Source organism: Numida meleagris, chromosome 7 (genome assembly GCF_002078875.1).
Source record: "Numida meleagris isolate 19003 breed g44 Domestic line chromosome 7, NumMel1.0, whole genome shotgun sequence".
Taxonomy (NCBI): Eukaryota; Metazoa; Chordata; class Aves; order Galliformes; family Numididae; genus Numida; species Numida meleagris.
This window is the reverse complement of record NC_034415.1, coordinates 25306550-25329743: the sequence shown is the minus strand read 5'-3', so window position 1 is coordinate 25329743 and position 23194 is coordinate 25306550. Positions and strand designations below refer to the sequence as shown.

General features: G+C 53.0%; 1 protein-coding gene across 6 annotated transcripts in view; it reads left to right on the top strand.

Annotated features, from left to right (window-relative positions):
* Nucleotides 1–23194, top strand: part of SSBP3 (single stranded DNA binding protein 3) — a 50778-nt gene that overhangs the window by 9403 nt on the left and 18181 nt on the right. The window lies entirely within an intron of this gene.

Sequence of the window (23194 nt, the reverse complement as noted above, 5' to 3'; positions counted from 1 at the left end):
CGGTCTTCTACCATCGCACCCCCAACCCCGCAGGCAGCCCTGGGAAGCAGCTGCCTGCCTGGAGCTGGGTTTTGCAGTTCTACTTTGGGCTGGAGATGTTTGTGATGTGTTTTTAAGTCAGAGAAAGGCTGTGCATGCAGGGGAAGGGGCAGGGCGCTTCCTCGCGGGCTCCTGCTCACGCTGGGGCTGGCAGGTCAGGCAGTGGCACAGCACTGTGCTCACCGTGGGTACAGCTGGGCCCCCTGGCAGGGTGTGAATCACACCCATCCCTTTCCATGAATTTTTCGTTTTGCCCAGTGGTGGTTGTGGTTGTCTTAGCCCTGCCCCAGACAGAGAGCAGAGGTTTGTCCTCCCTGTGCTGCTGGGCTGCTTGGCACCGACGTTGCTTGGGTTTTCAGTAGCAGCCCTTGTTGCATTTTACCCCCATTGTCAGTGGTTCCTGTGCACTTGGAGAGGAAAGAGGCAGTTCTGGAAGCATGTGAGCTCCTTTCTGAGGAGCAAAGCCCAATGCTGCATGCTATCTGTTTTGGAGTCACCATGGTGCTTTGCTGCTGGGGACTTTCTTCCACCTCTGGATGCAGCAGGGTGGAGCAGGCTGCAAAGCATGAACTTGAAGGCATGTTTGGCCTCACTGGGACCAACCTGCACGGGGAGCTGTGCTTCCCAGCGCTTGGTCACCTCAGGGTGGCTTTCAGCAGATGTCTATTTGCTGGAGGTGGGAGCTCAAGGGAAACAAACAACTGTCCATGCTTCATATGGGTATCTTCAGCCTGGTTCAAGGGTGATTTTCCATGAAAAAACAATTGCTGTTTTGTTCCATGCTGGACACGGCCGTGCTGCTGATGCACAGGTGCTTCAGTCCTTTGCTCTTCTCTTCTCAGAGAGAAGATCCAGGCTGGGGCTCCTGGGCTTCTTTTCATCATTTAAAAGCACATTTGCTTGGTTGTGCTGGAGCCCTTCTGGGTGTCATGGCATGTCCTGACAGCTTGTCTGTCCTTACCTGCAGTCATCAAGGAGTTTTCAACATGACTTATATAAAGCCTTTGTACTTGGATTGCTCCACCGTCCTGCACAATGGGTTCTTTGTCATCGTGCCAGCTAATTAATTTTAACTTTCACTGTTGCTTCGACGTGGTACACTGTCCTCCTGGTCCATCTGAAGCTTTCCCCCCGCACCATAAGTGTTTTCCAGCTCTTGGGGCAGTTTGACTTGTTGCTGCAAGCGAGAGAAGCCAGCTGGCCCCGCTGGTGCTCATCTTCTGGGGAAGGAGCTGCCCTTGCACGTGCATCAGTTGGGGGCCAAGGGGAAGGGGGGGGTGAAGAAAGCCATTAGGAGGCTGTGCTGAAAGTAAGTTTTCTCCAGTGGCTTATTTCTCCTGGCTGGCAGCTGAAGGTCCCCATGGATAACATCCTGTGATGAAAATAACAGGCTGTCGCTCCCCGGCTGGTGATTGGCATTGTGTGCATCGTGCTGAGAGGGGGCTGTATGCACAGGTTGCATCTCCAGGACAAAAGCCTTGGTGCATCGCTCCACCAGGAAGCTTGTGCTGGGGAATGTGGGTGCAATTGGGTTTAACGATGATTAATTCTGGAGGACTGGGATCTGTCTGTTTGCACGCTGGAAAGCAGGTGTTTTCTTTTTGCCTTGTGCATCCTGTGCACAAACATCTGCTCTCACTGTGCTGACACCAAGCTGGTGCTGGGGCAATTTTTCTGCAGCCCCAGGTCTTCACCTGGCCAGAAGGGATGGGAACACTTACGCATCTTCTTGGTGATGCTGTCTTGTGCCCAGAGAAGGACCAGGAGGGACGGGGCACTAGCTTGGTGTCCCCCAGCCTCGTGGGTTGTGCTTGTGCAGTGGCACAGGATGGGCGCGTGCGGGCGACCCGGGGCATTGTTTTCCTTCCGCGCAGGGAGGAGGGATCGAGGTCTTTGCATGCATAAACATGAACTTAATTTGAACTGATGGGTTTTGTCTGCGCATCGCCCAGCTCCGCTGCGGCAGAGGGGAGCTCCCCTCGGTTCAGGGTGGGAACGGTGGCGGGTCAAGGAATATGAAATTGATGCCTTTGTGTTTAATCTGGTTATAAGGACAGCTATTAGAGATAATGAATTTTGCCTGTCCCCATCGTTGTAATACAAGAACCTAGATGTCTTTCAACGCAGAGAAGGTCACTCCTCTTTATTTCTGGTTGTAAATTTTGCCGGTTACGGATGTTTGGTGTTGATACGTGCAGCCAAGGAAGCTCCTGCGAGCTGCTTGGCAAGGTGTGGGGCAGGTGAGAGTGCGGAGGGCGGCACCACGGAGCCTTCCAAGGGATTTGCATGGACCTTTGCAGCTCCTGTGGCTGCAAAGGGAAAGTTTCCTTCTCGCCCCAGGGCTGTGAGTGCGGGAGCCCAGGCAGCGCGTGGGGTCTCAGCACCCCAACCCCTGTGTTTTGTGGGTTCAGCAAGGATTGCTGCGCTTGTCCTGTGCCGAGGTTGGAGAGTGGATGAAGAAAGGAGGATCCTGCAATGTTCAGCACATGGCTCAGCATGAGGCGTCATGCCTGCCTGCTGTTCACACCTGCAGCGGGGCAGAGCCAGGAAACCACGTGAAACCAGCACCTAAAGCTTGCTCTGCAGCGAGGTTTGTGGGCTGCGAAGCCCGGCTATCACACGGTTAATTTTTTCCATCGAGCGTCTTCTGCTCCGGTGCCAGCGGAGGCTTTTCCTTTCCTAAGGAGACTCCGACTCTGGCGCGGAGCAGATGCTGGGGGAGGCGGCAGCCGCCTGCCCGCAGGGTTCTGCTGGGGCCATATCCGCGCCCAGCCCGGCGTGCAGCCCGCTGATAAGCCCCCAGCACCGCTCCCGGCCCGGCCTGCGCCCCATGAGCTCCCGGACACAGCCGGGGGCCTTTCCCCAGCAGCGCAGGGGTGTGGGGAACCGAGCTGCATCTGCCTGCCCTTTCTTATACTGAAAAGGCAGCACGTGCTTTTCTGCCTCCCTGGCCCCGCTTCCCTCCTCTCCTCCAGGCACTTCTCCCCCCGCGCTCCTGATTTATGCTGCTCCACATTTTCTCCTCGTTTCCATGCCTTTTTCTCCCCTCCCTCTTTTTTTTTTTTCTCCCCCTTGTGCTGCCTGTGCATTGCCTTCGTCTTTTTTTTTTTTTTTCTTTTTTTCCACTGTTGTTTGCCAGCTTTTCTCGTTTTCTCGGTTCTCCCTGCTTTTGTGTACCCCTCGTGGATTGTTATCCTCCCTCCCAGGACCTGTGCATCACGCTGGGATGCTTCAACTTCACTCTTGCAGAGCAAGAAAACGCCTTGAGTGCGCAGCATGTTGTTTCCCCCCTCTCCCCAAGGCCCTTCATACCATTAACGTGCAAGAGGTCGCTTTTCCCTGCAGCGCGCCGAATTCCTGGAAAGCCTCCGAAAATCCCCCCTCCGACACGAGCACCCGGCAGGATTCGCCCTCCCGCCTGCGCCCAGCACTTTGCTTTCTGCACGGCCGCAGCCGTGGGGCACTCCTTGGGGAGGGGACCCGGTCCTGGGGTGCAGCGCCGGCCATCTGTCCCCTCCCCGCCCCACGTCTGCGGGGCCGCCAGGGGTGCTAAAAGTTGTTTGGTTTGTTTGTTTGGGCGTTTTTTTTTTTTTTTTTTTTGCATTGTTTGCCCCCCATTTCATATGCACAACCCGACTTTTTTTTTTTCATTGCCTTGCCAGGCACATAGAAAGTTTGCTGGGTTTTGCCTGCGCGTGCATACGCTGAATAATTTTATTAGCCGCCTGGAAAGGAGCCAGCACGGCGTGCAGCGAGCGGGGCGGCTCTGGGGTGCTCAGCTTTCATTTCATTTTGCTCCACCACCCCACCCCCACCGCGCCCCACCAGGTTGTGCTGTCAGCATAACCTTTTTTGTTGGGTTTTTTTTTTCAATTTTTTTTTTTTTTTTTTTTTTTTTTGCTCCTTAAAGGGTTAAAAATTATGGGGAAGTTCAGCTAGCACTTGCAAGATATGGTTGCCTTAGCAACAGGCCTCCTAATCTGGTAGGTGACCTGAGAGACTGTGGAAGATGCAGGGCTCGGTTTGGCATTTCATTATTTCATGAGGCTGCGGCTCTCCAGCTGGTTGGCTCCCAGCGCCCGGCGCCGCGGGCATTCCTCGGCACGGCCCTGGGGGCCCCGCCACCCCCTGGCCCCAGCTGCCCTGCCCCAGCCCTGCTGCCTCCCTGGCATCTATTTTTTTTGGGGGGGTGGAGGGGGATGGGGAAGGTTTCCCTTAAGCTATAGTGGGGCTCCCGGCAGCTCAGGTGGTGGCTGTGCTACTTTTGGGTGGCACATATGCTTTCTTGCTTTGCTCTCTCCAAAGGGTTTGCCTTGTTGATGTGGCAATGTAATGTGTGTCCCCCCCATTTTGCAGCTGGAGATGTTCCCACGGGCACTTTGGAAACCTCAGAAACCCAAATTTTCTCATTCTACCCTGATCTACTGCCCAGAAATGGCCCTTTTCCATGGGAAGCTAGGGCTGGAGCACAACCCATTGGGGCACAATGGGGCTGCAGCAGGCAGGGAGAGGCAATGGGAAAAGCAATGAAGTGATGTCCTACCCTTAGCAGCAGTGTTTTTGAGGAGGAAGCCCTGGCACTGCTGCCCAGAGAAGCTGTCAATACCCCATCCTTGGACACCTTCAAGGCCAGGTTAGACAGGGCCCTGGGCACTCTGATCTGATAGGGGGCAACCAGCCCACGGCAGGGGCTGGCATTGGGTGGGCTTTAGGGTTTCTTCCAACCCAAGCCATTCTGCAATTCTGAGTACAGTTTTTGGGGCGGCACGGTGCAGTGTTATTATGGTTACTCTAGGCTGTGTTTTAATGGAAGCCTCCCAGAAGTTGGCTTCTTGCAGCGTGCTGTTTCCTTTGCTGTTGCGAGCACCCATGCAAAGCTGCAGCTGCCACTTAAATTAAGAAACTGCAGCAGAAAACTCCCTCGGCCTTCCAAACCTACGTGTGTGCTGGGGGGCCGTGAGGTCCAGCATCCCCAGAGCAGTGTTGCTGTGCACAGAGAAGGTGCCTGGCCCTGCCGACCCCATCACTGCAGACCTCTTTTGTGCAGTGTGCCCTGGTGCCGGCAGCTGCGTGCGGACAGCGGGGAGAGCTGCCTTTGTTTATCTGTGTCTCCAGCAGAGCGAGCGTGGGGCTGGGCTGGGATGGAGGTGCTGATCTGTCATCTTTCAGATTTTATTCATCCCCAGATAAGAAAGCGGCAGCGTGGAGCGCGTACTTTTGTTACTTAGAACTAAGCTGTGCAGAATGCAACTGCTGAAAGCAATCTGGTGTCTGCGGTGCCCAGATTTACGCTTTCGGAGTGTAATTCTAGGTGTTGGCTTCCACTAGAAAGAAGAACCAACCTGGCTGGAGCTGTTGTGTTGGGATGCAGCATCACCACAGTGTGCTGGGTGGCTGGAGCATCGCAACCCTCCGTGCTGGTGGTGATGTTGCAGGGATGCGCTAGGGATGGCCCCGTGGCTTTGTGGTCCTTTGGCTACTGCTTTCAGAGCTTGATGCTGCAGGGCAGTGTGGTTCGTGCACCCCCAGTTTAGAGGCTTACAGTAGATGGAAAGGACTGGGCTCCTGGCTGCTCCTTTGGAGGCGGAGCAGAGCGGGTTGGTGCATGGAGAAGGGCACCAGAGAGCATAGGGCTCAGGGATGTGCTTGCCCCTCATTCCCATCCATGGTGCTGCTGGGGGTGAAGCTCCAGCTTGAAAAGCTCCACCTCCAGATAAGAAAGCAAAAGCATTTAACTTGACCCCGGTGAGGCGCTTCCTTCCTGCGCAGTCGTGCTGATCAGCAGAGGCTGGTTATTCCTGGGGAGGACTATGGCGTGTAGCATCTGGCCCCCTATCTCTCACTGCTTTCATCTGTGCTGGAGATGGGAGGGTGCATGCAGTAGGGAGCTGAAGCAGCTCGCCTTTCTCTCCGCTTGAAGCACACCTCTCCCAAATCCCTGCCTTCCCCATGAAGGCGGCAGAGGCAGAAGGTGCCCCTCGGTGAGCAGGGATGAGCGATCAAACAGGAGAAAATCCAGGCAAGTAGGCAAAATCCCTAGAAAGCCCTTGTTTTGATCACTTCATCCCTTCTTTCTTCCGTCTCTGCGTTGTGAGGCTTTCTGGGATTTGTGTCTTCTGATAAGGGGTTTCCAGTGGTCAGCCTCAAGCTTATGGGTCACCGGACAGACTGCTGGACAGCTGGCAAACACAGTCCGTCTGCAGCGCACTGCGCTCTGACTGCCAGGGGCTCCTTAACCGCATAGGGTTATATATATGTTTAAAAAAAAAAAAAAAAAATCAAAATTCCCAGGGAAAAAAACCCACACCACGCCGTCTCCCCCCCGCCTCCACCCTTGTGAGAAGCGGCTCTGTGATGGCGGCTGGGAAGCGAAACCGCAAGTGTTGTGAGTGCCATCTGCTCCGCTTGGATCGAGGAAACGGCTGGAGCTCATACAGCCTCGCCAGGGATTTAAGCACTCGCTGGGTGCAAGCGGTGCCCCTGGCCTTGCTTCCCCCGCACCGAGGCTCCTTGGTCCTTGGGTGCAGGGCTGGGCCTGGCTCCCTTCTCTGCATCCTGCAGGCAAACTCCCTCCCCAGCAAGGGAAAATGTCAGGTGGTCTCTAAAGAGAAATGTGTGTGTTTGTGGTTTTGCTGTGAGGGTTGTCTCTGGATTCCCATGCAGGTTGCTTCGTAGCTGGCTTCTTGTTGGGGGACTCTGGGGCAGCTGGCGTTAGGACTAGAGATGTTGGCCAGGGGAGGTTCAGGTTGTATATTAGGAAAAATTTCTTCTCAGGGTAGTGGTAGAGTCACCATCCCTGGAGGTGTTCAAGAGCCGTGGAGATGTGGCACTGAGGGACATGATCAGTGGAGATGGGTTGAGGTTGGATTTGATGGTCTTAGGAGTCTTTTCTAATGTTAAAGATTGTACGATTCTTTGCAGCTATGTGCTGACCTCCCATTGAGGGTTATTCTGGATTGTGGGTGGTTTTCCACCAGTTTTGCAAGAAGATGTGAGCATCCCCACAGTGCATGCAGTTAGGAGGTCAACCCAAAATGCAAGAGGAGTTTTGACTGCAAACACGGTGGTTTTGCAGCATGTAGTCCTGAACTGCCTCTTGGCTTGGCTCCTCAGTGAGACTGTTGGCATACACGTGTAATTTTTGATTTCATACCAAAGAAGGTGTTCAGAGCTGGGGGTGTTGCCAGGCTTTTCCCCATTGATCAGGGTGTGCTTCACCTCCACACTGGCTGCTGGAGATGGCTGCAGTGAAGCACCGGCACTTCTCTCTGCATGGCTTCACTGGGGATATAAAAGGCAGGAGTGGGTGGCTTGAGCAGAGGGAGAAGGAAGCACTTTCTGAACAAAACCAAAGGGCCTTTAAGGAGAAATAGGAAACCTGAGGACAACTTCAGCTGCTGGAGAACATGTGCAAGCTAAAGGTGGGCTCTCGTGGCCTTTTCCAGATGATCTGGAGGTGCTCTGGGCTGAAGAAGGCTCTTGATCTGACTCACTGTCCTTAGAGGGGGGGGGTTGAAGGAACCCTATTCAGTGTTTCCCCATGTGTGTTACCAGCCTGCATAACACTTTGTGTGCATGGTCAGACATTGGCAGAGATTAGTCCCTTCCAACCCCTACGATTCTGTGATTCAAGTGTTCGACGCCAGTTTTTTGGCTGAGCGCTTTATCTGGCCATGTGCTAGTGGGGACCTTCTTGGGGCCCCAGCTTAACACCATGGACCTGTCTGTAAGGTTACATCCATAAAACAAGGCCTCCTCACTGCGGCCCCGTGTCCCTGAAACACTGTCCATGCTGATGGCACGCTCGACACCTTTCCCTGCACGCAGCTGGCTCTCTGCAGACACCATCCCAAAGGGCAGCCCTGGGGAGCAGATGGGAGCAGCTCAGGGTGCAGTGGCTACCCCTGGGCAGGGCATTCTAAAATTCGGTAACGGGGCTGGAACAATTATTTTTGGTTTTTGCAGAGGGAAACGCTATAAATAATCACCCTGCAAGCTTGCATGGTGACTTTGCAGCACGCATGGGGTTTTTTGCTGCTGTCCAGCTTGCTTTTTATTGGCAGCTGAGAGTGTGACACTTATCTCCAGAAAATGCGATTTGAATTGATTAAAGAGACGCCCGCCATTGGCCAGAGCAGCCAGAGCCAAACTTTCTGCAGAAATGGTTTCGGTGCTGCCCCGGGAGTGGGGTTGTGCAGGGCTCTGTTCCGGGCGCATTGCGGTGTGTCCGTGTGTCCTGCGCCCGCATCTTTCTCGCCTGAAAGCAGAGAGCACGGTGAATGTTTTTGGTGAGATTAATAAGACCTAAATAAAACTCCTGTCAGGCAGCTTCTGTGATATACTTCGTACCTCCGTGTAATCAAAGCCCAAGCAAATGAGAGGTTTTGTTCTCGTTACCAGCCCTGCTCGTTTCCAAAATGCTTAGAGGTGACAGGCAGGGAAGCACCACACCTCTGCAGGCAGCATCTCTGTGGGTGCTGGGCTGGGGGAAAGCAAAGGGAAACAAAGCAGGAAAGAAGGGATGTAGCACCAGGGATGACTTGCCTGGTAGAGTGTGGATGAGTGCAGCAAGAGAGAGCAGGGAGACAGGGCGTGGGGCTGCTTGGTGGAAAAGCAGGGTTTGGTGGTGGTAGTGGTTCTGGCCACACTTCTGCACCAGCCCCGTTCTGACATCCACCAACTTGAGCAGCCTTGGGACTGTGAAGGTTTCCCATCGCTGCTGAGCCGGGCTGGATTTGCACCGGAGGCTGACCTGGAGGTGAAAGTCTCAGTATCCCATTACCAATCCCACGAGCTACCCAGTCACCCATCCTAATACGCTCTAATACACTTGGGAGCCACATCACAATAGTGTTAGCAGAAGAAAACAGCATATAGTGCACCTTCTTTTGTAAGCCCTCTGTCGCATCTAAAATAAATTTGCATCTAAATTGACAGGCTGTTTTTAATGTCTTCTGGCTATATAACGCTTAAAGGCCCAGGCTTCCTTTGTAGGTGAGCAGGGAGCACAGCCCTATTTGCGCAGGGGAGTGGGGAGTGTTGCCATTGTCCTGGCTCTGCAGCGGGTCTGAGTGCAGGGAGAGATGGGGAAACTTAGTTTTCCCTTTTTATTGGGTTTTTATGGACGTATCTTTGAGTTCTTCATGGCTGCTGCTGGAGAAGGCTCCACTGCTGCGTCAGGGTGTGAGAGCTGGGGCTGGTGCCTGCCCCAGGGGCTGCAAGCTGAGTGCATGGGGAAGGGCTGCCCAGAGCGGAGCTGAGGCAGCTCTCCTTCATCATCCATTATTTATCTGGTTCCCTGCAAAACAAAGTCATTGGCGTGCACTGATTCTGACGCTGGCGCACGTTTTACAAAGGAGGTGATTTTGTTCCCGCTTTAAAGTACTCTAATGAAAAGGTGCCTTTTCCTGCGTCCTTTTGTGGTCCATCTCGATGTCAGTGAGGTAAATCTGTGGGGTTTTAAGGCAGCCGACTGCGTTTTTAAGCACTCTGAAACGTGGAGCACCAACCCTGGCTTGGCGCCGGCGATCTTCCCAGGTCCAGGCAAGGGCCGCTGCCTCAGATGGAGCAGGGGTGACCAAAGCGTTTGACTTGCCTCATAACTCAGAGCTGCAGCTTTTTTGAAGGAAGGGTTGCATGCGTTTGTGCGAAAGGGACTTCGCTCCGTTCCTCCCCATGCGCACAGCTGAGAGCAGCTTTGTGGGTGTACAAATAAATACGGACTTTGGGTCTGGCTTGTGCTGGGTGGACAGCTCTGCTTCTGCAGGGCTGGTGGATGCAAGAGAGCGCTGAGAGCAGCTCATCACAGAGTCACACGATGTCCTGACTTGGAAGGGATCGTGCAGCCCAACTTCCGGCTTCACACTGGGCCACCCGAACCCTCTGGCTGAGAGCAGTGTCCCTGAGCTCCCCTGACACAGCTCCATGCTGTTCCCTCAGGCCCTGTCGCTGTCCCCAGAGAGCAGAGCTCAGCGCTGCCCCTTTGCTCCCTGTGAGGAGCTGCGGCCGCCATGAGGGCTCCCCTCAGCCTCCTCTGCTCTGGGCCTGGTGCTCCCCGAGGCCCTCTTGGCCCTTTTGGCTGCCTGAGCAGACCCCCACGCAGCGCTGCTCCTGGGGGTCCGTGAGGCTGTGTGCTGGAAAGGGGCCGGGAAGTTCTGCACCGAGCATTGCGCAGGGAGGGCGAGGGAGGAGACGGCGAGTCGGAGCCGTGTTTGTCAGGATGGAAATAACTGTCAGCCCCATTCAATCTGTCGCCTTGTTCCCAGGGGACAATTGCAAAACAGGATTACTGGTACTTAAAAATTCATAGAAAACGTTTCTTATCACAACGTCATAATTGTTATGACTCAGAAGAGTAGAATTGCCATTTTCCTGTGCCTTTTTTCCCCCTCACTTTTGTTGCATACAGAGTCCCTAGCTGCAGCTGCAGAATCATAAAAACAGGGCAGTGCTTTATTTTATGCTAACTGCTGCATTTGACTTGAAAATTATGTCCCACTGGGTCTTGTGGTCAGCACATTACGGTGTGATTGATGGCTGTCAGAGTGGCAGTCTCTGGCAGATTGCGATGGGTGGAGGAGAACAGATGCCCGCTGACTTCAGGGGCTTAGCGGAGCCCGGGACTGAAGCACACGTTGGAAAACAAAAGCAGATGGGAGGGCTCTGGTTAGGCTGACTATTCTTCTCCGGCTGCGTGTCAAGGAGGGAAGCTTGCCAGGCAGCCGTGTCGCTTCTGCCTGTTCCTCCGCAGCGAGCTCTGCGGCCCCAGGAAGGCACGGGTGAGCCCCGCTTGACCCGGGGACTGAGGCGGGCGGACGCGCGCTCGGCCATCCGGAAGGCGGTCGCTTTATGGAAACCATTAATGCAGATATTGAAAGGGCAACCTTTTCCCCCATCCCCCCCAAAAGAACAGCTTGCCTTCATTGAGTTCACGCTCCTTCCGATGGTCTCCGTTAACCCTTAGCCCTACCGATGCCTGTGAGGCGAGACCTGGGCAGGCTCCCGTGGCTCTGCGGCAGGCAGGAGGCTGCACATCCCATGGTGGCTCAGTCGCCTTGCTCGTGTTCATGCTGTTATTGCTGTCCTTTGCTCGATCCGTGGGCAGCAGGTCAAGGCTGGTGGGGAGGATATGGACATCCAGGGCATCTTGCGCTCTGTATCACGTTTGTTTTTCTCCAGCTTAATTTGAGCTGTGCTAGCGTAAAGAAAGTGGCAGCTGAAGGGTGAGTTGTTTGTGCAAAAGCGTTTTTTGGCTAAAACACTTCAAAGATGCTATTCTACAGTCCTTTGCTGGGTCCTTGTCCCATCTTTCCTGCTATTCCTGCAAAGGAGTTAGAAGGGACCTCGTGCTGCCTGGTGTTTCCCCATGTCTCACTCATTTCACATCTGCGTTTCCTTCCATTCCCTCAGGCCCAGCCAAACCTGGGCAGGCTGCTGTTCTCTCCCTTGTCCACTGTTGTTGGGGACTGTAGGGTTAATGGAGAAATTAAATTTCACTGCTGTTTTTAAATTAATTGAATCATCAGCATGGGTAACAGGAAGCAGTGGTATCATAATGTATTTGATATGGGTCTTTAAGTCAGCCTTTGCTGCAAAATCTAGAGTGCTAGATCTTGGTGTAAGTGATCGCTAACTGATATATTGCAGTTATGTCCACAGTACAAAGGCTCTTGCTACGTCTTAAAACGTTCATGTCATAAAGTTGAGTTGGTTTATGGTACGGTCATTTTCTGCATATGCTTCTCATAGCGCTCCTAGATGACACTCGCGACAAGCCCCAGCCACCGATGCTGGTGGTCCCCTTGGGCACAGCAGCACACAGGAGGATGCTCCCAGGCCTAAAGAGGGTAGACTCATGGATCAGTTTCCAGGGGTTTCTGAGCTTTCTTCTCTTCCCTGGCTGCGAGCCTTGCTCCGGCCTTGCAGAGTGGTTTTGCCATCCCTGTATCTCCGCTTGCCAGTGGTTGCCCCATCCGTGGTATTCCCCTGTCCTGTACCAGGCTCTTCCGTGCTGGGCTGAACTGGTGAGACCAATTTGGCCTGATTTCAGGTAATCCATCTTAAAAACAGCTCTCGGGAAACATCCTCGCTGGGCAGATTTACAGGCATTCTGTAGATGTTTGTTCTGAGGTGCTAAATCACTGTGGCTTCACCCACCCGAGGCAGAGCATCTCTGGCCCTGGAGTCACTCCGTGTGCTCCATCCATCCCTACCACCCAGCTTCTCCCAAAGGAGCAGTTGCACCAAGAGCCACCTCCTGCAGGGGCTATGGTGCAAAGAGGTAAGGCTGCCCAATGTCTCAGGCTTCAGTTAGTGGTGGCTTTGGCTTGCTCAGGGCTGCAGGACCGCGGTGGCTTTGGCTCCCTGGGGACTGTGGCACACCTCCAGGTCCCTCCCTATCTACATAAGGTTAATGGAGGTGATTTTAGTAGAAAAAGGGAAAACAAACTTTGCAGTTCGTGCTTTGCGAAGCAGCTTCCAGGTTTTCACCCAGACCAGATTTCTCCTTGCTACCCTACTAACCTGATATTTCCCTCAATGGCTCTTTACTCCAGAGAGCACAGTTCTATAAATTACCCTCTGAGTGCATCTGGACAGTGTACGGCCATGCCTGCAGCGTGGCATCTCAAGGCAAAAATCTCAAAGCTACTTAACCAACTGAAACCTATTAGAAGCTGTCTCAATATGAATATTGATCTTCACATTTAACTCTGTTTTACCCAGTCTTCCCAAAATGCAAAACCTATGAGCTGGTGCAAGAGAGGCAGTGCTAGTTAGAGTTGACTTCCCTGGTCTGATGATAGGAAAAATGAGTGCATTGCTGCAAATTTGGGAATAGGGTAGGGTATTTTGGGGGGAGGGTAAAGGAAATGCTCGGTGTTTGGGGCTCCCATCGATGAGTGCTGAAGAACTCATTCTAGTGTGATGTTTTAGACTTTGTGTTGAAGATCGAGGAGCAATAGCTTTCTAAGAGCAGCACGTGGTGAAGGAGAAACCAAACTTGCTTATTATTTCTGCTCGTTATGTCTCTAATTGCGTGCGACGTGCCATATGTTCTCCATAGGGAGAGCGCTGCAGGTGGGGTGGGAGCGGGGGGACATGCAATGGTGGATACTGCATGGAGGGGCCTGAAGCTGCTGCTTCTGCTGTTTGAGCCAAAATACCAGTCTATCTGAGAGTAGGTTTGAGTCATGCTGCTTTCCTCACTGTTTGCATCTCCCAGTTATTAAGGAATTTGGATAAGGCATTGCCATTCGGTGCTGAGCATCTCGGATGCCCGTCAGAACGGTGAGCACTGCTCCATTGCTGCGGTCCCCACCCCAAACCATCATACTCTACTGTGGTTCATCAGCTGGTGTCTTCTCCAGCCCCCAGCAGGTTTTTTCCTGCTGTCCTCCTCCTCTCCTCCCTCTTGCCCCCAGCAGGTTTGTGCTGGGTCCAGCCCAGCAGCTCGCACGTCTGCGATGGCTCTGTGCTTCCTCACAGGAAAAGCAGCGTTGGTCCCTCTGCAGCAAGGGCTGGCTGCTTGGAGCAGGAGTTTGAAACTAAGCTGTAACACAGTAAAGAAATATTTATTGGCAAGTCCTGAACTTAATTTGAACAGGGCTCTGCTGTTTAAACAATTGTTTGAGCCATAAACCAGAAGCCCTTAATTATGGCTAATTATTTTCTGCGGTGAATCTATATACGAGCTCATCAGCATGAGGTCTCCTCTGCAATGAGCTGGTTGCATGTTCAGGCATCGTTCAGCCCCACTGTCCCCAGTACCACGCGGCACAGCAGCGGTGGCTCCGCGCCCGTCTCTCCAGCTCTAACAGGCCCTTCCATCTCCTCTGCCAGCAGAATCATTTGCCAAAAAGTCATTCCCCCAAAGGGGAGAGCATCGTGCAGGTTTTCCTTTGCTGGCGCGGTACCCGCCGTGTGCTCAGGATGTTGGAGGAGCCGTCGCTCTCCTCTAAAATCCAGTAGCACCGGGCTGCCGACATCACGCAAGGTCTTAATTGCTTGGCTTGTTTCTTTAGGAACTGTGAGTACTATTTCAGCCAGTTGCTAGGAATTTCTGTAAAAGCCAGGAGCGCGGGCGGCGGTAACGCAACTGCGAGGCGAGAGCGAGACAGGAGCAGTTCGGGACGTGGACTTTAAACTCTCTGGCTTTTCGGTTTTGTTTAAAAACCAGCTAGGTAAATATTTGTGCAGCGGTTAGCACGGGGCGAGGTGGGCCGGGGGACGCCGTGCCGTGGCCCTGCCGACGGGGCGGGTGCGGGAAGGGACCCGCGCTGTTCCCGGTCCCTGCGGTGCCGGCGGCTCCGGCACAGCTGTCGGCACTGCCGCCTGCACACGCGGCCCCGGCCTCTTCCCTGTGGCACAGATGGTTTTAACGCTTTCCTCTTCCTTTTTTTTTTTTTTTTCTTTTTCTTCTATAATTAACTCTTGTTTTGCAAGTGGGAAGACACTTTTTTCTTTTTGGCAGAGCCCCCAGCGTCTCCTCGGCGATGCACTTTTTTCAAGCCGTCACCCATCCATCCTCCGAGCGCGTTCTGTTGTTTCTCCCGGCTCTCCCCGTGCCCCCACCACGCGATGCACGCTGCTCCCTCCTCTCTCCCCGCTTTCACCTGGAGGTAAAATCTGCAGCCACTGCAGGCAGAGGAGGCCGGGCTCCGAGCAAAGCTGATGGATCTGAGAGCCATACAAAAGCCAGAGCCTGGGGGAAGATGGAGAGGCCCTTCCCTGCCACGGAGCCTTTAGAAAGCTCCTGGCTCTTTGTGCAGCTTGGCGGGGGGCTGTGCGCACAAAAGCCCCTCGGCCCTGATGTCACTTCCTCGCCGCTGCTGGCAGAAGTTTTCCCAGGACGGTGATGCAGAGGAACAGCTCTTCCTTATGGCTATCAGGCAGCGCACTGAAATTGCGTTAAAACCTGAGCAGGAATCTTCCACCAGCAGCTCGTGGCCTCCAGAGCCCCATCCTTACCAAATAGCTGCTTGCTTGTGGGCGCAGCTCCCGTCGCCGTCACCACCCCATCCATCATCCTCGTCCCTTGGAGCAGCCAGGATCACCCCAGCCCCTTGTCCCCGTTAATCCGATGGACCCCGTGCCCACCCACTCTGCAGCAGGGTTTTCTTAACTCTGCATAAGACCTTGCAGCGATACCCGGCATTTTTGCATCGTTCCTCCCCATTTTGCTGCCTGAAAGCCTGCAGTGCATTTTTTTCTTATGCTCCCAAGACTTTAAGTTTTCCTGCCTCACATAATAGTTTATGGTTGGGTCAAGGGGCAGGGGTTTGCATGCTGGTTTTATAGAGTACCTCCTCCAGTGCCTGCTTCAGAAAGCTCCCAGTTCATAAATGAGGAGTTTGTATTAACCACCTTCGGACAGGGACGAGTTTCTCTTAGAAGTGCACTAATTACATTTTGTAAGCTGTAAGGGAAACGCAGCTTGAAGCTTCATCCCGCCAAAGTGTTTGGCGAGCAGAGATAGTGACTGATGAACAAAAGGCACTTCTATCAGAGCCCCTTCCTGGCAGCTCTGGAGTTGCCCAGTCTACATCAGGTGTGCTGGGCTGGGAGCTCGGCTGGCGTGTGACATCTCTTCTTTCCCTCCCTTAGAAGTGGAAAACAAGCTGTCCTTGGCTAAGAGCAGCTAGGAAAGACCGTAATTATTTGTCCTCAGTATCGTTGTGTGTCTTTGGTACACAGATGAGGATGTACCACCACTCCCTTCATAGATTTATATGCTGAATTCCGCCCCCGTCCCAGGGCTGAGTACCTTGTATCCTCCTGCAGAGCACGCCTAACATAGTTACAAACACTCTGCAAATGAAATGCTTTCGCTTCACCTGAAAAATCCCTCTGTGCTGTTGCTGGGGAGCTGACCGGCCTCCAGGCTCCATTAGCCTCTGGCTCCGCAGGGTGTGAAGAAAGCCACCCGTGAGCGCACGCCGTGCTGAATTACACGGCAGCTTACGTCAGATTTACTCCTCCTGTCCTCCACTCGAGCTGCTCTATTAATTTTCAAACGCCTCGAGCAATTACTGGACCTGGGAAACAGTATTTTTTGGGGCAGCCCCTACAAATAACTGTAATAAACAAACTGCCGTTAAAAATGGTGGAAAAAACCAGAAATGGGCAGCTGTGCTCATCTTGGCTTGAAGACAGCTTTTGGTGGGCTTCCCCTGGAAAAGTTGGGGATGTGCCCTGTCGGGGTCCTGCTGCAGGGGAGCGTCTCGGGGCAGGATGTGCTGGAGGAGCGGGAAGGGCGCGCAGCCCAAACCCGGCTTTGGGATGCTCTGGGGTGCTGCTGGTGAGGGTTGGAGGGAACCCACGAGGGCCACTGAGTTCAGCCCTTGGCTCCGCACAGCACCACTGCTGAGCCGTCGGCTTTTTGTCTTAGCGAAGCGGGCATCTTGTCGGGGACGGGCAGATGGCGTTCACCTGCTCGGGACCGACTCTCTCGCCCTTGCCTTTGGTGTTGGGGAATAATAACAGCCAGCTGCTAGCAGTAAAATAGGCTTAAGCAAATGTGATATTTTGGCATTCAAATGCACGACAAGAATGGGAGAATGTCCATAGTATTTGCATTAATTTCCCCTTTCCCCGTGGCAGGAGATAATACACAAAGTCGGGTTGGTGCGCGGGGCTGTCCTGCTTTGTGATGGGGGAGCGTCCCGCCTCCCAGCCGTGGAAGTGGCTGGCTTTGGTGGAGGTGACGTTGTTTCCTGCTAAACCACACAAAAAAAAAACCTCACAACCGGGGGTCTGGCAAGGGGGTTTGGGTCAGGGTTAGCTGCCCTTCCAACCCAACCTCTCCTGTTCTCCTTGGTGTTCAGCTAAAGCTGCCTTGCGGTGGCCGGGCGTCATGGATAAGATCAGCCGGTTGGAATGCAAAGTGCCAAAAATAAGAAAAAATTGACAAGATTTCCAGTATGTACCACCCGTCTTTCATGTGGCTGTCCCTCCTGTCGCTGGATGCCCTGGAGGCACAGTGTGGTGTGCTGTCTAGCCTAGAGATTGGCAGCGTCCCTGTTCGTCGTTGGTTACGTCCCTGGGACAAGTTAAAGCTCTGCTCTTAAGTGCACCTGGTGCAGCGGTGTGGCATTTTTCTAAAGCCGTGGATTATCTACTTTTTTTTTCTTTTTCAATTAAATTACCGATTTAAATCTTGCCTTGCTCAAAACCCCTTCCAGAATTTACTTGGCAATTTCAAACTATAACAAGGCAGAAAAAACAGAAGCAGCGATTTGTATAGGCGCTGTGAAACAGAAGCCTATCTGCCAAAGCCAACAGCCTCCTGATTTAAGGGAAAATTAAAGCTGCGTGGCATGCTTTCAGTTTATTAATGTTTACATAGCGTCAGAGCGGCGTGGCACGTCACAAACAAGATCTGGTCCCTGTCCTGATGGGCTTAGAGGTGAAACGTGTCTTTGGAGGAGCCTTGCCCCAGAATCTCGCTCTTTCTACCCAAATCCTGGCGTGGCTTGCCCCTGGGCTGGGAGCAGCTGGAGATGGTTTTCCTTAAAGTGTTCCTTTAATTCTGGCTTTACAAAGGCAGGCGAATAGGAGAACTCAATCTGGGGAGCATTGGGCCATCTGCTCCAAGACGCACAAGTTCGCTGCAAACTCCGTCGAGTCGCTGCCGGCGCTTTTTACCTTTTGTTTTCAGAGAAGAAACCCATAACATTGGTCTGGGTGCTATCTGCAAAGCTCATGTGAGGGCATCATGAGCAAATCCAGGGGGAGCAACCAAGTGTGTGATGTGGGAGAAAGTACGGATTGCTTCCCCCTGCAGCAGTGCGGCCACCGGAGGAGCCGAGCACCCCACGCTGATGGATGGGCGGTAGATTAATAGTCCGAAGCAATTGCATTATCTAATGAAAAATTTATATAATTATTTTATATAACTTTTTTGGCAGGTGGACCCTCAAATGGATAGTATCGATTGCTGGAAAAGAGCTTGGCATGTCTGTTGCTGGAATTATTAGAGGAGAATAGCTAGTAATTAAGACCTGCGTATTTACAGCAGCTAATTGCGGGGTGTCCGGCCAAGCCATGGGGCAGTAGGCAGGCTCTGTGAGCCCACACCAAGGCCAGGAGCCTGCTGCTGAACTTCCCAGAAGTTCCCCTTCATCACCTTTCTGCATGCACACAGAACCAAGGCTGGCTGTGTTCAGCCTCCTGCACCTCGTGCTTTTATCCCTTTCCTCCCCCCCCACTTTTTTTTTTTTTTTTCCCCTTCTCCCCTTTAATTCGGTTGCTGTGAAATTTTGCAGCCCTGCCAAGTTATTTCCTTGGGATATATTTAGATAAAGCAAGATCAGCAGAGAGTGATGTGTGTTTGCGTAAGGATGTTTGTAAATGTTAGCAGTAACACTGTCAGGATTGCGGAGCAGATGTCCGCGAGATGCTACCAAGATCCTTATTTACAAACTTGTAAATGACTGAAGGGGTTTCCTTCCCGGGGATAAGGGGGCCGCCTACTTAAGAGATTAAAATCCTATTGTTTTGTGGCTGGAGCTGCTCTGTTGGAGCTGCTGTCTCAGATTATCCTTTACAAGGGGGAAGAAAAAAACTGTATAAGCTTGGAACAGCATTGAATGTTTTGCCTTTTTTTTTTTTTTCTTGCATCTTTTTTAAAGCTTAGCCTTCAGATGTGAAGATACGGGGTAGGGTTTTGTTTCTCTCTTTTTCGAGGAGCGGGGACAGCAGTCACCCCGTGCGCTCCCCCCTTCCCTGTGCTCTTGGGCGATGGGTTTCAAGGCATCACAGCAAGCTCACTGGGTGCAACTAAGCCAGACCTGGCCTCGCTGCTGCTCAGCCCTGGCAGCACGTGCCAGGAGTGTGCACCGGTGGGAGCTGTCCCAGGGAGCAGAGCTCAGCGCGTTGGGAAATGCGGGAAGGGAAAGTTGAGAAAATCATGTGAGCACCTATTTTGCTGTTGCTCACAGCTTAGTTTTGAAGCATTCCTCCAAGGAGGCAGCAACCTGTTACAGATCCACAGTTACAAGGCAGCAGCCCTACACGGGACGTGGCAAAACAGCAGAGCTGCATAATGCAGAGAGCTGGCGCCCGTGGAGCCAGTGCCTTCTATCCATGTAGGGTTGTGTCCGTGAGCTGGGAACCCGGGAGGATGCCCAGGTGCCCCCACCTCCAGCAGCATCCTCCTGGCCTCCCTGCCGTGCTTCTGCTTTTGGTTTCGCATCGAGGCAGCTCAGACGCTGCCGCCACACCAAGGTGGGGATGTGCAGACAGCCACCCCCGCGGCGCAGGCGTTGTGCTGCCGTCCCCCGGCGTTAATCAGGTTACGGCGAGGTGTGGGAGTGTCCTGTTATTAAATTTAAAACCTCGCCGTGTGAGATGAAGGCAGCTTTAATGAGATGAAAAGGCTTAACTGGAGTCCAATTTAATTCAGTAGTACCTGTTTACACGACCTGCTTAAGTCCTGACCCGCGCGCTCGTTTATTTCCTCCACACCAAATAATAAATAACAGATGGGTAGGTACCAGCTCACAGCTCTGTGCTCACCACCTCTGCGTGCTTGCACCAGAGGGCTGCGCTCATGCCAGGGCTTACCCAGGGCACACTGCGAGCGTGCAAGTGGAGTGACTGCAAATGTGAGTTGCTCCTGTATCCTAACTTCTTGGCCACTGCTGCAAACCTTGACCGCAGGTCCTGCTCTGCTCTGCTGTGCTCCCAGGCCACGTCAGGTCTGAGCAGCCCCACAGCCGTCAGCCTGGGCGGTGCCGCAGGGAGGATGCCGATCGCAGGTTGAATCTGCCGGGGGGGCAGGAAACCGCCGCAGCCGGCGGGCGCCGGGAGGGGCTCGCACAGCACCCGCTCCTGCCAAGCCCTCGAGCCCAGCACGGAGCTCAGCTCCGTGTTCAGGAAAATAAATGAAACCCTGGTCCTTGTCCCGACAGGACGCGTTCTGTCATCCCTCCTCTGACATGGAAGAGTGGAGCTGGGCCAGCATGGGGTGGCAGGTCGCTGGGTGTCCCCGTGCTGCGGCGACACCGAGGTGGCACGAAGCAGCTCAGAGCATTGGGATGGGAGAGTGAGGGCACACGGCGCGGCTGTGCCACCTCCCATCCCTTCCGCTTTTAAATGCAATTAATAGAGTTGAATAACCTGGCTTCTTCCGAAGGATTAGGTTAAGAAAATAAGACTGTTTTAATAGCCCTTTTACATCCCAGATAGATTTTAGCTGAAAAAACTAACCAAGATTTAAAGCCTTCTGCCCCGAGGCTTCGTATTCCTGCATTAACACACATGAATTTCATGCGCTGCCTGCGATTACGCTGCGCTTTCGGAAGAGCCGTGTCCTGCCTCCACTTCCCACATCACCGCACAAGATGTACGCGCTGCCCGGCCGGAGCCGTCCTCCCGGCATCCCACTGCACCGTGCACTGCCTGCGGCTGGGAGGCACCATGGGAAGGCACCCAGCTTGGTGGCAGCAGCGGTGGCCGTCACCTCCCCGTCACCACCGTGTCCCCAGGGCGGTGAGGTCCGGCAGCGCATCCCGGCAGATGTGGTGCTGGGTTTGGCTGCACAGCACATCGCACTTTTTCCTTGCTTCTTCCCCCTTGTAGCCCGATGTCAGTGGGCTGCCGTGAGTGGGCTCCTACAGATAATTTAAGTATCCAGCTCCTGGCTGTGTTGTTTTGTCCAATTTCTATTGCCTTCTGACCTACATCATTCTTTATTTGCAAAGCTATACTTGCAGGCAGCAGTAATAAATCAATTAATGACTCTGATGAATCATTTAATGGCTGACAAAATAACACTGCAGTCAACAGCTTGGATCTCTACAGCAGTACCAGAAGATGCTGGTTGACTCAGGGTAGGGAGACGAAACAGAGACTGTTAGCTCAATTAGTGCAATTAGTGCGCGATTTAAAGGCTTAGACGGCATCTGCTGGCGTACCGAGTTGCTGTGTTAACCGAGAGCCGAGGTTTGGGAGCGAAACATGGAGATCTAGATTGTCATCGCACCAAAAAAAGGGAAAAAATCCAGTGTAGGTGGGAAATACATATATGTGTGCATGTATCTATAGACGCATGCCCTAGGAACTGTGTTTTCTTTCCAGCACGGAGCGAATTTACCATCTAATAAAATGCAAATGTGCAGGCATGCCGGCCCCCTGCGCCGACGTGAATTAGCTCGATCCCTCTCCAGCCAAATGCCAGCACTAAGCCCAGCCCTGGAGTAGGGATGGGCTTGGACACTCCAGGCATCGCATCCATGGTTTGGTTTTGCTCATCAGGGCCCCTTTTCTTGCAGACATTGAGTTTGATGGAAGAGAGCGGAGCTCTGGGGGTGAATGGGAGAAGCCTGTAAAAGAGTTTCTTAGCTAAAGCAGTGAAAATAATCCAAGTGGGTATGAAGTTCTTCTGGAATTAGGTGCTGAAGGGTTCAATGAGTTTGGGGTGCACACCCTTGGGTTTTGGGCACATACACTTGGTTTGAGGCATGCACCCTTGGGTTTGGGGCGCATACCCTTGAGTTTGGGATGTGTGCCCTTGGGCTTGGGGAGAACAGCATTGGGTACAGGCATTTTGTTCCTGGTGCTCCCATTGCCTCCAGCACTTCTCCAGCACGACAAAAGGTGCTTCGGTGTTTACCTTAGTGGTGGTGATAGGGAGGGGAATAAAAAGAAATAAAATGTCACTTCGCAGCCTTGTAAATCATTCATCAAGGGCTGACCAATTTGGCTCCCATCCTACAATATGCTCAGGGCACTTGTGGGTTTTTAATTATTGAGCCCTGCCAAGCGCCACATGTGCAAGGCACGTTAAATCCGCGTTTACACGGCGAATGCATAGGTGAGATTTCGGGGTGTTTATCGTGGAAAAATATTCTGTGGTTTTGTGGAAAAATGTGCATTTGCTTAAAGATTTTCTTTGGCTGCATCACCCTCCTCCCCCTGCTCCCTGTTGCAGAGGGCGGAGGAGTGCAGCATACTTCAGTTCATCACAAAGGCATAAAAGCTGTGTCTGTTTTATTAGACCCAGGCACTCTTTGTACCAAAACCGGGTGTCCTGGTGGTTCTGTTGGCCACGTTCTGAGCCCGCTGTTGGCCTCGTAGCACCGTGCCAACCCTGCACCTCGCCAGTGGCATCCCCGTGGTCCCCTTGCTCCTTGGGATCTGTCTTGCCGCAGGAGATTCCCCAGCAAGAGATTATGGTGTGCTGGAAATCTCTTGAAACCATAAAATATCACCTTGGCAGCTTTATTGCGCCGCTCGCCGCCTTTGGAGAGCAGCGTTTTGCGTGATAGAGGGTTTAATAAAGGAAATTCCAAATGGGCTCTCTGCAGTTGGGGGCTTGGTCTTATATATTTTTGCATTAAGAACATTCATCTGCTTTGCAGAGAAACTGCAATATGTTCATGGCCTTGGATTAAGATTTGGTTTTACTTTTATAGCTGACCCACTTGGGGGGATGGAAGGGGGGAGAAATGGGTTTACTCCCTCTTCTTTCTATTTTTGCTGCCGTCTGAAGTATAAAAAGAGCCTGGAATGGGTAGGCTTATTTTTCCTGCCAGGACTTCTTTTTATTAACTGTAAAAACACTCAGATCTGGCCTTTGCTGGTTTTGCAGGAAGGCTGCTTGGGATGCCCTGCTCCCCTGGCCCCGTGGTGGGGTGTGGGATGGGGGGCACGGGTCCCCATGGCTGCAGGGGTCCGTTCTTACAGACGGGCTCATTGTCTGGAGAGCCAGCTTGTGCTGTCCTGCAGGATACTTGCAGCTCTCAGGTGTTGAGTGGGCAGTTCAGAAGCTGGTGCACGTGGTTTTGTCCATCCTGTCTGGGTTATTGGTGGGCGAATGGAGCTGGTGGGACATGGGTCTGGCGGAGTCACGGTGCCCGAGCTCTGGATTTAGAATAATGTGGAGCATGCTCCCGCCCATGAGATTTCCTTGGGGTGCTGCTGGGATGAGCAGAGGAAGAGGTGCTCGCTCTGTTGTATAGCTTTGGCCATGAAGTCTATCGCAAAGCTTCGGGGAGGGGATGATATCGGCCAGACTCAAACCCGGTTAACATCACGTAAGCTCATTTATAACCACCCCAGAAATGGAGGGATCAGTTTTCAAGAGGCAAACAGCGGTGCGGCTCTCAGGGAAAAGAGTCAAGGTGTTTATTCTATTCTTTGGGATGATTCCTGA